Genomic DNA, 14898 nt, shown 5'->3' on the forward strand with positions numbered 1-14898 from the left:
TGTCTGGAGGAGGCAGTTTCAGACGCTGACTTCTATAATATTGCGTCACATCATAATACAACAGCATATGCACTTCTCTGTTGTAGCCTTCCGCTGCTTGCTCATTACGACCTGCTCCGGAGTGGAGATCTCGAACCAAGATATGAGCAGCCTCGTTGCCACTAACAGGTTCGTGCGCGGGGTCCAAATCAGATGAATCAGATCCAACTGCATTTGTTGAATGCCATGGGAAATATCCGTCTGTTACCAAAATTTCGAATTGCAGTTTTACTGTCACTCTGCACCTACGTGGCCTTTGTGCTGACGCAAGCAAGAGCTTTTGGAACCTCCTCTGCCACATCAATATCGTCGCTCTTAACGATACTGCCGAGATCAGCCCCTTCCCCGTAACTACTACCGCTAAAAATCCCCCTCCTTTTTCCATCCGCTGGACTTATACAAAAGCGGCCTGCTCCCTCGGCTTCTTTAATTGAGTTCTAGGGCCTCCGTCCTTTTCTGCCTATTCTTTTTATTGTATTTCGGGTGCACATTTCTCGATAATGAGGGTACTCGAAGACACTCTCGTGCTTTCTATCCAATGGTGGCTTGAATGGCCCTTTCCCTATTTGGATTCTGCCCCACTTTTTCCAAAATTACTCTTCCTACCCTTGCGGTGCTGAGCATTTTTAGCTGCGAGACATTTACTGCCTCAATCAGTTCCGCCAAAATATTATGCTTTACCATATATAACAATCTCTCCGTGAATGCCGTCATAGGCAGCCGCAAAGTCGATACATTCTCATAAACGCATCAGTTTTCCCCTTTCTGCCGCTTTAAGTTCCAGAAAGGCGTCGCATAGCTCACTCTTCTCGTAATAAGGACCTGAACCAGTTTAATCAACTTTTTCTAAGACCCTCTTTATTGTGATTCTCCTAAAGAGACACAGTGCATAGAATAGCCTTCCAGCTTTTTGATAGTAGCAGTATTCTGGCCATTTTTCTGCTGAAGGAAGCCCAGGATCCTAATAGATCTACCTCCGGAACCTGCACCCCACCTAGCAGAATTTGAAATTTTGAAGGCAGTTTATTTAAGCACCTTGTCCTTGTATAGGAATAATTCAGATTTCCGGTGATCACTCCAAGTCTTTTTCTGCTGCATACGTTACAATACAGTCAGCTGCAGCTTGGAGAGTTTGCTCAGTCTCTTGTTCACCCCTGATATGTATTACTACTAAAAAGCCTTTTAAGGCAGTTCTAAATGTTTTAATGTAGATAAAATGAGACCTCATATTGCATAGTTTTGGGCAACTTTGCGCATGAGGGAAACCAACCATTAAGTCAATGAAATAATATATGTGGTCAGTGGATTGCCACTTGTGGTTATGTGGAATCCAGCACTCAAAGTGCAGCATTGAAGTCTGTTTTGCTTTGAATTGTCTTTGACCCTAAAGCGCTAACCGCATGAGCCAACAATTCGCGGCAACATGCCGCGCGACGGGCTGAGGGCCGACAAGCATTGCCGCTCGTCGCTGTCGCTCAGTTTCTTGGTTTTAAAAAATTTCGCGTGTCGTCCAGAAGCAGCTGGCGAGGCAGCTAATCGCAGGCGGCTTTGGGGGGCTCAACTTCTGTTCTGGCTTTTTTGTTTTTGCGTGTGAAGTTTGTTTTCCTAGTCCGGTTTGGGCGAAGAACCTGGTGCCTGCATGCGCTCACTTTGTCTGATCCGTGTATATATATGAGTGCATGGAGACAATTCAGTGAGTGCTTGGAAGGGTAGTAAAGAAAAAAAAAGGATAGTGTGGATAGATACTGTTAATTTTCGAAAGGAGCAGGAGAAAGTCGCTGCTTGCAATGCAAGTCGGCATCGCAGTACAGTAGCGCACTGCTGTGCTGTGACCCTTTAAAATGTGATGCAATAAAAGAAATTTCATCAGTGTTTTATCGTACTTCATGCTGTTGAGTGTTAGTAATGGGATATAGCGTGATTGCACTCCCTTTGACCGAATGACGAGGCGGCGGTAACAAAAACGCTGAAAACGTGCCTCTGTCGCTGAGACCTGTCGCTCTGTACGGTATGCACCAGCGACAATGACAGGCGTTAGCGGCGGTGTCGGGCGATGGATTGCTAGGGGCTGTCGCCTTATGCGGTTGCCGCTACAGCGCTGGACGTTGGTAAAACACTATAATGATGGTTAGCCACTGCTGCATTGCACGAAACATAGTTGAACCATTCAGAAGTTTCATTATAGAACGCAGTTGACAAAGTGTTTATAGCCTGGTCGGTGCCTTTCCACGGGGAACAGCACAGTTGCCACAGTATTAGCTTCCATAGTTCGCCGTGACTGTGGCATGGCATCTCCTCCTGCTTGAAGGCAGCGTGAAAGAGGATGCACACAATATAGCCATTGGACATAGCAGAGTCCACTTATCGCTGCTAAATTGTGTGTTGTTGAGAAGCCGGTAAAAGATGCGTGGTTGAAAGGGCCGGATCACGAAATAAGATGCGAGGTCATTTTCAAGAGCAGTGAGGGCTGGGTAGACAACATAGAGATGTGATGACCAATGATTTAGACAGAATGAGGGTAGTGTTAACTTCCATCTCCTTGTACCACCTTTGAAGGAAGATTTCAACTAATTGTGCACAAGCTTTTTCAGAGCTCTAAAAGTGGAGAGTGGAATAGAGTACACCCTGCTCGTTTAGTTCATCCACGTAAGTTTTTCTGAATATATTTCATGCAAATAGCATTTTCTTTAAACGTTGCCCATTCCACTAAAGGCAGGTTTCAGCATTTTGGTTTCATTGGAAATACTGGAGGTGATGATAAGTTAATAAATGCTGGTAAGTGATCACTCCCGTATGGATTATCTAAAAAGCATCCCATGTAAAATTGACAAAAACATGGTGAACTAAACGACAGGTCTAAACAGCTCATTTCCCCGGATGATGCAGAGCAGGACGTGGGTTTTCCGAAATTCCACAAACGTCTTTGGAAATTGTATATTCCTCTAAAATTTTACATCTGCTTTTAGGTTTTTCGCTTCAAAAGGTGGAATGCGCGTTAATATCTCCACCTATCAAGTATGGTTCTGGTAGCTGGTCTAAAATGCCATCCAATTACTGTAGTTATTTTCATATGGGTTGTAGATGGTTTCAGACCTGTGCCAACTTCAAGAAAGCAAGAGCAGTAGCGTGATACGCCTGAAGGAATGCCGAAAATACCCTTGGAAAAGTTACGTGTCGTCTCAAATACGTCAAAAAATATGGGGGCGGGTACAGAAGCTAAATTGCAGCTTCTCACCATTTAGTGTTTCTCTTTTATTATCCTGTATTCAAACAACTCTACAATAGCAACCAAGCATATTAGGCGAATACTTTCCAGCAGCTTATATATATCTTTGCATTGCACTCAGTCGTTTTTAAAACACAAAAACCACTGAAAAATAGACTTCCAACAGCTGGTTGACGTACAAACCTTATAACAGCCAAATTACTGTCCATAAAATCAACGCGAGTACTATCTGCTGGAAAACAACCTGCCCCAGGGCCTGAAAAAATACAATATGAAAGGTTGGCCCATCTTTCTGATTCTGCTGTACATGCACTTTTGAAATTTTTAACAAAATGTGCATCTCACAAAAGTTACTACTGAAAGCTTGGTAAACAGCTGTTGCAGTTCCTTTTCTTAAACCGGGAAAGCTGGCAACTTCCCCTAGTAGCTCCGGGTCTGTAGCCCTCACAGTTGCCTCACTAAATCTTTTAAACCAGTTCTCCTAAAACGTGGCACTCTGAGTGCCAATGCTGCATTTGTGTTTGCACCTTTGCATTTGTGCATTTGGTCAATGTAGGTGTGTCAGGCGTAGATAAACTGGAGAATTAATTCGTGCCAACTCCCATTGTTTTTTGCAGCAGGTGGTGAAAGCGATTCTGGTGCTGAAACCCAGGCACCCTTAAATCTTGTGGACATGTATGTTCATTTTTCTTCCTCCTTACTTGCGACCTGTTTTCTGCGTTTGACATTAGGTCAACCTTTATTTTTGATTCACGTAATATTCTGAACATCGATCAGTGTGGTTTTAAAAAAGCATGCGCAACGACAGACCATCCTCTTAGACTTTAAAATGCTGTCCAAGAGGCATGTATACATAAGAAACAGTGTCTTGCCATCTCCTTCGACATGAAAAAAACCGTATGACACAACATAGAGGTTCGGCGTACTGCGTGACCTGGCAGACTTGGGTCGAGGCCACATGTTAAACTGCATGAAGGAATTCCTATCAAACCGTTTACTTAAAGTACATGTGGGCTCAATCCTTTTGAGGGGCTTTGTTCAAGAGAACAAAAATCATGAAGGGTGTATTTAAGTACTACTTTCTTTGTGGTAAATCTTCAAACAATAGCCATGATGATCCCCAAATTGATTATGCACTCACTTTGTGTGGATGACTCCACATTGCAGTACATCCAAACATGCGAGCGGCAAGTACAGTAAACCATAGGTAGACTACCTACATGGGCATTCTATATCTTGGCACCATTGTATTCTAAATGCATTTGACTGTAGGTATTGTGACATGGTATTCGGTTAAATTTACTATTAGTCCCATTAAACTGATTATTAGTCCCAGGTCTTGTTTGTCTTAGCTGGGATTCGAAGAGTGCATGGACAAGAGATTATTGTTTGTCACTACTGTACTGATCACTTTCTTTGTCCTTAATTTGTATGCAACTGACAGGTGAAATATTCTCAGATGCTGAAGTAGTGTCCGGCTAGAGGCAGGTACCTTCCAGAAAGTTATGCTAGAATCACTCTGTATCGGGAGGCTAATGACTTTCCAGTTTTGTTTTATAGCTACAGCAAAATTTCTCTCAGCAGTGTCACAAGTAACTGTGTGCAAATTGCATGGCTCTTAGTAAAGTATGACAACCAAACACTAATTTAGAGAAAATGTGTACTTGCTGCTTTCAGTGCATATTCGATTTCAAGTCAAGCCCAAACAATGGCCAAACAATTTGTGTCAGCAGAATTTTAAAATGTTTGTAGAGATAGCTTTAAATTGACGCAGCTAATACCTTTGGAGTGGAACGCCGTATGATTTTTTTTGTGTTCAGAGCGAGCAGACTGTTAGTGATTATCTTCTCAACACTCATGTCCTTGTTTATTATGCCGTCTAGTTCCTGTATTGTATTGTAACATTCCGTATCCTAGCGCATGAGAATAGGTCATAGATAGCAATTCATTACACATTTGCAGAAAGAGCGGAGTCAAAGTGCTGAGCCTTGAGGTACACCAAGTGTGAGTTTTTGGGGGACTGATGTGTAATTTTCGAATGCAATGCATTGTGACTGTTGAGATAACTTAATAAATCGTGTTTCCCCTTAGCTCCTAAGTTATGTTTCCTCTAATAATATAAATTGTTGGACTGTATTCTGTTTATTGAAAAACGTGTTTATATGGCTGCAAAATAAACTAAGATGACTGCAGTGAAATAGTATATTAAAAAAAACTGCTGGTTCAACTATCCATCCGACGAAATCTGCAGTCGTTCCTGAAAACACCTTTGTTACACAACAGTTACACAATGCCCATCTAGGGCACTGTTTATTAATAAGCCTCAAGTAGTCAAGCCACTCCTACTTCGTTTTGAAGGGAAGCGCACAGAATTAAACTTACTCAATTACCCGATGTTGCACACTGCCCCCACCCACTGCCACCCTGGTACAGTTTCCCCGATGTATGTGACTTAACACTTAAAAATTCCACAAAAAACGGACACCACATGAACACCTGTTACAAGAGTTTTTGACCCTCAGTGATAAATACAGAAATTATAAATCATTCTACACTGATGGCTCTAAAACAGTATTTTATATAGGCAGTGCCATAGTGAAAGACAAAAAAGTAGTAAGGTTACCTCAGGGCTCTTGCATTTACTGCTGAGTGCTACGCGATCGCCGTGGCAGTAGAAAAAGCAATAAACGAGAACTTGAAGAAAAGTGTCATTTACACTGATTTCTTAAGTGTACTCACAGCACTTCACCTTACACCATTGATTGGAAATATCATACAAAACATAGTAAAAGCCACAGCACAGTGACAGAGCATAATACTGTGTTGGGTTCCATGTCATGTAATTAAAGGCAATGAGAGAGCAGATGAGTGTGCTGCACAACACAAAAAATTAAAAGCATTCCCTGCAAGGACAGTTTAAAGTTAGTGCACTACAAGTTGAAAAAAAGCTGTCAGTCAAAATGGAATAAAGAATTGAAAAATAAGCTGCACTTAGTAAAACTTGCCATAGGAGAATGGAAGTCATTCTCTCATAATTAACATTTCACTGAAGTCATCGTATGTCGCCTGCGCATTGGAAACTCGCACCTTACACAAAACTTTATTCTGGTAAAACAGGAAAGACCGAAATGTGGACTGTGGGGAAAAGAGATGACAATAATACACATTTTATGCTCATGCAAAAAACTGGACAAGATGAGAAAAAAAAACACTTCCCACAATTCTTCAAAGTACACATTACTTTTCATCTTCACGTACTTCTAAGAGATGACTCACTTGCAAATACATTATGTGTTTCATTCCTAAAAGAAGCAAACTTTTTAATTGAGTTATAGATTTTTTAACCAACTTTTTAGACCCATCACATCCATAACAGCACATAGTCATGCTGCTTGTTTCATTTTATTTTTTCATTTTACTTTGTGCCTTTGTATTTGTATTATCCACTTATGTATTTGTTCTGCTTGGATCTGTACAATAATCTGCAGTATGAAATAAAAAAATTTGGAGGACGCTTAAGCTTCGCCTTCAAGAGTGGAACGCGATAGCGCTATTACATCGCAGGGGACGCTTTCCCAGCAGAAGCGCTACGGCGCAGCGATCACGTCAGAGGCGTCCGACATCAGATGCTGCACCTAGCAATCGCGCTGTGAGCGTAAAGAGGAGCCGCGTCGCCTAAACACCACTGGTCGAATGACGCACGCTGGATGTTGGAAGGGGAGAGAACGAGAAAACTTATTAAACGCAAGGGTATTGGGGCATCCTCGCACCGGTACCCGCGCGGCCCGAAGGGGAGAAAGGGGTGAGCGAAGATAGTGATCTAAAGAAAGGAAAGACTTGATTTTACAACCCGTGAGGGTGCACGGCGAAACGTCAGGGGCGAGTGGCGTGCCACGTGTCGGGGCAGCGCCGCACATGGAAGTTGCTTTTTATTTATGAAGTGCATGCCGGGATTTATCGCTCACGGCCAACGCCGCCGACGACACCGGCTTTTCTGCGACACGAGCTCCTCAATGCTACCGCGTTAATAAAATAAGACTAAACCTCGCGCCTGGCGCATGATGGCCTTCGTAGCCTATGTGCCATTGAACCACACTAAACTAAACAATCTTGGCTCACTTCTGCTTTTGTTAAGCTTCTCGGTCATAAACATTACAAACCAAAGTTTATTACCAACGTGTGCACAACAAACCAACAAATTGTTTAATGCTATCCATAACCTAGTGCATAAAATGGTTAAGCCACAATGGCCATTTGAAGAATCATTGGAGGTATATGCAAAGGTCATGCGTGTGAATCCGGAGCGTATGCTATGACTGAACTAGTACTTTTGTGCTCCGTAACATGTTGAATCGTTTGAAGCACTCCGAACATTCTGCACACGGTGTTCCACAAATTTGTTTATAGAAATGGTGGTGCTAAGTGGTCCAACAGCAATGGTTCACAAACCGGAGTATGTATCGCGGAACGAAAGTGCGAGCAGTAGCGCTAACAATCTGAAACCTCTTTCTCCAGCTATCCAAGATGAAACCTCCCATTGCTTTGGCCCAACCAACCACTAGCAATCAAGAGGAGACAAGACTAACGCGCACATTCAAGATGAACACTGTACCTTTTCTTTCTCATATCACAGAAATGTAAATAAATGTAAATATGTAAATACATTTCTGGCTACGTTTCCACATTGCTTATGTCTCCACATTAAATACTTCCACCGCAAGTATTTTGTAACTTTGTCCGAAAAGAATTGTCCATCAAACCCCAGATACTGCGTTTCATATCGATTGCATCGTATTAGCCGCTGCTTTTCTTGATGCGCTTGCTTGCACTCTCGCGTAATGACTCGCGTGATGCATGCCATAATAAATACATCGGGTAGCACAGACGCATGCCACTGCATTTACTCGTCTGGAGCTTAGTGGACAGAGTACAGAAGAAAAACACTGACAAAGGGCCTTATGTTATGTTGGCAAAAGGCTCAGGGTAAGAGAAGACAGTCTTACAGTTGAAGCTGTGTGCGCCACATTGTCGGTCGAAAGTCAGAACAGCGACAGTTGACAAGACCTTAGGCCATTTTAAATCAACGCGTGTCCTGTGTCAATTGCCAAGCTTGTTCCATGTCTTATAGCCAGATAGTCGTTTAAACCTTCTACCAAACACTAAATGCCATATCAGGCCAGATTATAAAAGACTGTATCCTACGCCCATAACCGAATTGATTGATTGACCTATCGCGTTGAGCGCCTGTCACAAAATTGGCGGACGGCCAATGAGGCCACCGGGTGAGCGGAGCTGCAAAACTGACCGTTCCATAAAGTTTTACTTCTCCCAATAAAATATGAGCATGGCATGAAGGAAGCCTCCTCAGGACTATAAGATTAGCCGCTTCATGAAGCGGTATGAATGTAACTGCCGAATGTGCATCCCTGACCCGCTCCCCCCGAAAGCCAGCCGCAGCAGCTGCGGATGAAGCATCTTGCCATACTGAAATGCGATAAAATTATGCATATGTGGCAGAGAAGAGTAATGAAAAACCACTAATATTAGTTACACACTTCTAGGCAATAAAAAAACATGTCTGTATAGGCCGGAATTATTTGCTTTTATTTGGTCTGTCAGGTTGCTAGTGCACTGGTGCGATGTCAGTGCACGTTAAAGAACCCCAGGTGGTCGAAATTTCTGGAGCCCTCCACTACGGCGTCTCTCAGCCTGAGTCGCTTTGGGACGTTAAACCCCACAACCCAACCCAACCAGTTAAAAGTCAAAACTAATTAAAATTTTCTACCCTTACCAACGCTACCAAATGTACTGAAATACCTCCAAAGAGAATATTAAATATTGCATGGCGGGTTTCTGCTGCACTTCCCTGTTCAGCTTTTACAACTGACCACGAAGTACGAATATAATTGCGATGCGCAAGTGTGAACGGCCATCACGAAATCGGCGCACATTTTTAAGCCGGCGCGGCGCGAGGCCCGCGCGTCGCCGCATGATAAATTCCACAAGATTTGAGAAAAACCTCCTTCCCCGCGCGAGAGAGCGCGTAGCTTTGTACGCGTCGTGTCGCCCTCTTTCTCACCACCCGGCGTTGAAGGTGACTCACCGTCTGGAATACGCCAGAACCATCCAGAAATTTCTACAGGTCCTAGCCAACAACGACGCGCGGCTCGACAGGAGGAAAAGGGAGCGCTCTAACCAGCAAAGCTAAGTGTGTGTGCGCGCTAACTTTGGTGCGTGTTAACAGACAGACGCGGCGCGCCTTATTTAAAGACCGCGCCGCTTGTGTAGTAAGTCAGTCCGTCAGTCTAGTTGCGGCGTGTTCGCCAGTGCTTCGGCTGGACTCCCAGGGATCACCCGCTGCTGGCAAGCTCACGGACCTGCGAGGGAGCGGAGCTCGTCTTGCATGGCGGCCACATCGTGACTCTCGAGGCGTTGGACTGCAGCAGTGCCCGGTGAACAATTGGTGTTTCTGTTGTAAATCCTCTGTGTTATTGAATACCTCTGTAATTGCATGCTTAGTGTTTGTATTCTGTGACCCTCTAGTCTGCATTTCCAGCAATCTTGTGTATTCTCTTGCTGTGCATAAATTGTGTTTTGTTTGTTACTTCTGACTCCAATCCTTACTCTGGTTTGAACCGGTGACAGCTGAGCACCAAACGGCCACCCCCCTCTGTCCCTACAAGGTAGTTGAATTCCGACTGAGCTTGCCACGCAAGTCGAGGGCATCTCTTTTGCGACCGGAACAGCTACCCGCACTCACTCCTAGGATGTCTGGGAGTGTGCGCACCGTTGAGGGTGCATCGTTAATAATAATACCTTCTAATTAATAACGGGTGACAACGGCATGCAGTTTGTAAACGTAGGCCGGAAACGCATTAATGCATGAGAGCTTTTTAACTGATTTATAATAAACGCTCCACCAAAACCTTCCTCAAATTCATTGCGCATTTCTTCATCGTCGATTTTTTACGATTCGCGAAATAGTCGAACAGGTCAACTACCACTGAACCGAGCTGTCGCTGATTTTTCTGTTTCTCAGTCTGCCATTGCGGCTATTAGTGCTTATTTCGTCGCCCGCAACAGCAAACGTACGGATGCTAAAAAAAAAGGACTGCATTTATTGCCAGAAATTTGCCTTTGGAGCTCTTGCCAAAAAAGCGAAAGCCTTCGAAGGTTAATATTTCAGACTGCGGTAGGACCGTTTTGCTAGTGCTTTACACGATGGTTGGACGTAACACACAGAAAATAAAGCTTTTTTCCTTCACTGTTTGATAGTTATGCAAATTTACACTAATAACGATTTCAGTTGCATTTTTCTCAGTGGCGGAAGAGAGGCCACAATGCACTGAGTCCGTTTCATCAAACGCTTTTGAATAAGGAAAAATGTACACCGAAAACGACCAGTTTGATAGATACCAGTAATTTCAGTGTCCTTGTATCTCAGCTTATATGCCTCTTTCTGGCCAGTTGTTTAAATCTACAGCTAAATCTGTGCTAGGGTGGCTAGAATGGGGAGGTGTGAAAACCAGCTCCTGAAAGCTGGCCGCAAAACGCGTTCCTGCCGCACGCGGCGCTGCCGGCGGGGGCGCCGTCGTTTCTCTCGGCATCTGCACTGCTCCAGTAGGGTAGCTCCAAGTTAGCCCGAATGATTTCATCGCGCGAATATTTTTTCGCTTAGAAGCAGAAGAGTATTTTTGTTTTACAGGTAGTAGATATGAGATATTTTAATTTGATACTTTCATTCCTCACAAAACTGCTAGCACAGACAAAGTTGGCGGCATTCGCGCTAGAATGAATCCACAGAACTGATACAGCGCTGTTTTTGATCTTCACTCTCTGTGGTGCTCTTAATGCGGCCGCTTCTTAGAGTTAGCGCGTATGCTTGCCAGAATCTCGAATAAAAAAAATAAAGTGCAGTTCTCATCGGAATTACCGTGAAGGGCCAGCATGTTGGAGATGACTTTGAATGTGTCGGTCGTGCATCTGTCACAGTATTTTAATGGAGGAAGAGATTAGTGCAATATATGCGCGATGAGGTTAAAAAAATACGAAAAATACAAAATGTTCGTGGTTTAATAAAGTTTATTGCGAACAGCATAGTAACTCAGCAGCACCGCATTTTTACAAAACACAGGGCTTAACTCTTTTTGTAATGGGCCTTGCACTCATTCAATCCTTTCAGCAAGAAGTGCACACGCGTGATGCAATAAAACCTAGCCACAGACATTGTTAGAACAGTGGAATGCGCACTACAGCCAATCTGTGGTACATTGGCGGCTAGAAACAAGAAATCCTTTACCACTTTCGCATGAAGCCGTGTAGTGCTAAATGCACGCGTTAATCTGTCCTCTAGGGTCTGGATTAGTCTGTACAGACACCTTGATGGGTACAGAAGCCCTCCCATGTCCCATTGCTTGCAAGCTTCTGCTGGCAATTCATGCGGCACACTTTCTTTTGCCACAAGGCAGGTATCCGTGCATGCTTCACAATGAGCTGAAAGGATGCGTTTCCTGGCAACATAGCCCGCGATGTAGTTAACAAGGCGGAAATCGCTGTGTTCCTCGACGTAGTCCACATGGTCTATGGCCACTTCCGCTGCCTCAGCAGGTAGTCCAGGGTCACCCAAGGCTGTTTCCTCACTTTCTGGAAGCAGCTGCTCCTCCGACAGCAGGGACTCCAAAAGTCCAGGGGACACATTTCCACCCTTGGGGCTTTTCGCTAAGCTGTAAAAGCTTAAGCACCTGCATTTACACAAGCAAATGAGAACAATTAACAATTTAAAAGTATATGCCTGATATTTCAATGGACAGTATTGAAATGCATATGCATACTTGATGATAATGATGAACTGCGAAGGTGTGGGGTGATCATTGGCTCCACTAGCCTGTCTTACAACCCCAAAAGAACGCTCCAAGCAGTCTTGACTAAGGTGGGAGGTCATCAAATACCTAAACCCAACCTTTTCAGTGAGGTACCAATATGTCCTTAGTGGAATGAATGGTGACACGCAGACCTTCTGATGTGCTCTTGCTTAAGAAGCCAAGCCCTTTTGCATGGGCCTCCCATTGATCTACAAATTCCAGCAGGCCATCAAGTGCAGCTTCTTTAGCGCTTCCACATCTGAAAAAAAAATTATTAGCAGCACATAGAAACGAGCTCAGTTGCTGTGTACATACCTCAAAGCTTCTGCTGGAAATCGTGACGTCATGGCTTCAATTGCTTGAACCATTATGTTAATGAACGCCCTTGTTGGTTCCAGGTTTGGATATTGTCGCTCAATTTTTGCCTTGTAAAGGTCCATTGCATGTACAACTGCACTGCTAAAAATATAGAAGGCCAAATTTACCCTCATCTTTTCAAACCCACTTGGATATATGTGGGACCTTGTTAACTTCGGCGCTGCCTTCAAGGTGAAGGCACTGCTGTCAACCTTCCAGGTTGTTGCCACATGTTCCCAGTGAGCATGCACAATTTGATGTGTCAAACCAGCTGCTTACCACATGCTCAACATTTTGAATGTAAATAAAGACAATAAAATAGCATGCATACTCGGCCATTGTGCGTGTTGAAGCCGTGCTTCATCATTGTGTTTCGCACGCATTTCACAAGATGAGGAAAATCCGAGATGAAATGTAAGAACCGCTGATTGTCACATGGATGGGCAACCTTGCATTTCACATATTTTGAATTTCCATGCACACCCATGATATGCCACATAGAACGGTTCCATGTTGCACCATCCGTACAGATGTAATCTACATGCAAACCAGCTTGTTCACATAGAATAGTTGCCTCCAGAATGATTTTTGTCAGCGTTGGTGCCTTGACATTCCCATTGGAAGCAAAGACACCTGAAAAAAAAAGCATGAAAGCAGGTATTAGTGTGAATGAAAAAAATTAATTCATGCACTGATGAGTACTATTTACCTATAACCTGTGTCCACCTCCCCACAAAAGGCTGAAACATGACAACCAGGCCATGGTCAGCTTTTGCGTGCTTGTCTTGTGCTCCGGTGAACTGCCCCAGGTGAACTGCACGAAGCCCTCAATATCTGTAGATGATTTAAGGTCTAGGTGGGCAGAGAGCTTCATTTCGTCTATAACTAGCCCACCATGCCTATTCAGTTCATCAATTTCCCTGGCTTTCTCTTTCACACACTCAAGGAGTTTACGGCTAAAGCCGTAAGATGCCTTGAAAGCCTGCAAATATAAGATGAGGAAAAATTAACTTTACTCATTAAAAAAAAAAGTGCAGCAACATACCTTGATTTTTGGAGGCACACACGGCTAGGAAGTGCAAGGATCTTCTGTCCCCTCAAATGCTCGTACAAACGTGGGCTCTTCATCCTTAAGATGATGCACTCTAAGAGCCATGCTTTCTCATATCGATATCCCTTCATGGATCGCCTCTTTGATGCCTGGAGACATGCTCGTACTGCATACTGCTGCTTTTTTGGAAGCTGCTTGATCTGAAACGAAAGCACAAACAGCTCCATTTATTTTAGGGCCAGTTATGAAACAGTGCAAAGCTTACCTTTGCCTCGAAACTGGTTTTCTGTATAGAGAAATGTTTTTCTTGCAACTTTCGGACGGCTTCATGCAGGCTGTGTACTTTCATGTTCCGCCGCCTCAAAGTGCGAACAGCACACTTTAATCTCTTTCCCGCAGTTAGCATCAATGGGCGTCGCACTTTATTCTTGGAACGCAGCAAGCGGGCCTTCAAGATTCGCCTCACTTTTCTGCACTTCATGCACCGCTGAGGCGTCTGGGTCGACAGATCTGTGAAATAGATCACAAAAACCTTAAGCATCCAAAGTTTTCATACTTGTCGTGCTTGTTTGAGAGGCATGCACCCAAAAACATACCCTGTGACACGGATCCATCACATGCAGTAGAGTACAGGAAATGTCCAGATAGTGTTGTGCAATCAGACACATCTAATGGCTGGAACTCGGTGGGCTTTCCAACTCCATAACATACTGATTTTCTGCATATGCTAGAAGCTCCTGGGCCTCTTGCTCAGATGCAGTGGTACGCCGGCAGTGATGCTTACCAGCCAGGATGATTGTGCAGCTTAAAGTTTGTTCATCAATTTCGAACACAGCTACCTTGTGGAAGGTAACTGGAGGCATTTTGTTTTTACAAAACTCGGCTGTTTGATAACACACCACATTTTCTTGCTGGAATGTTTGGCGTGACCTGTTTTCTGATGGTAGTTGAAGACTAAAAATGTAATGCTCCTTAGGCTCTGCAACAGTAATATTGTCCGGTTCGTCATCTGGATTGAGTTCAGCCGATTCGCATGCAGACTTATCAGTGTTCTTGCGGCTCTTTTTCGCGGGAACGGGAGGGTTTTGTTTCACTCTTCTTTTCCTTTCTTTCGGTAGACTCTTTGTCAGGTACTTAGGCAGATTTGGAAAAACTGTTGGAATAGCCCCAACTTTCAGGGCAGGAACATCGCGTGGCATTGAGACTTCTTTTCCGTTCACCACGTGCACGAAGTGTCTCAGAATGAACCTAAAGAAATAAAAATGCATAACCTCTGTTAGAGAAAAACTTCCCGGTCTTGAATGCAATGACGACTACAACTTAAAGAGCTAACACACGTCCTGCCGCGATGCATGGGCTTCATT

At 43.9% G+C, this 14898-nt stretch overlaps 1 pseudogene; it reads right to left on the minus strand.

Annotated features, from left to right (window-relative positions):
- Positions 1–13184: 13184 nt before the first annotated feature.
- Positions 13185–14202, minus strand: LOC146184784 (uncharacterized; annotated as a pseudogene).
- Positions 14203–14898: the final 696 nt, after the last annotated feature.

The sequence above is a fragment of the Amblyomma maculatum genome, chromosome 7 (assembly GCF_055883805.1).
Source record: "Amblyomma maculatum isolate TAMU_Amacu chromosome 7, ASM5588380v1, whole genome shotgun sequence".
In the NCBI taxonomy this organism is placed as follows: Eukaryota; Metazoa; Arthropoda; class Arachnida; order Ixodida; family Ixodidae; genus Amblyomma; species Amblyomma maculatum.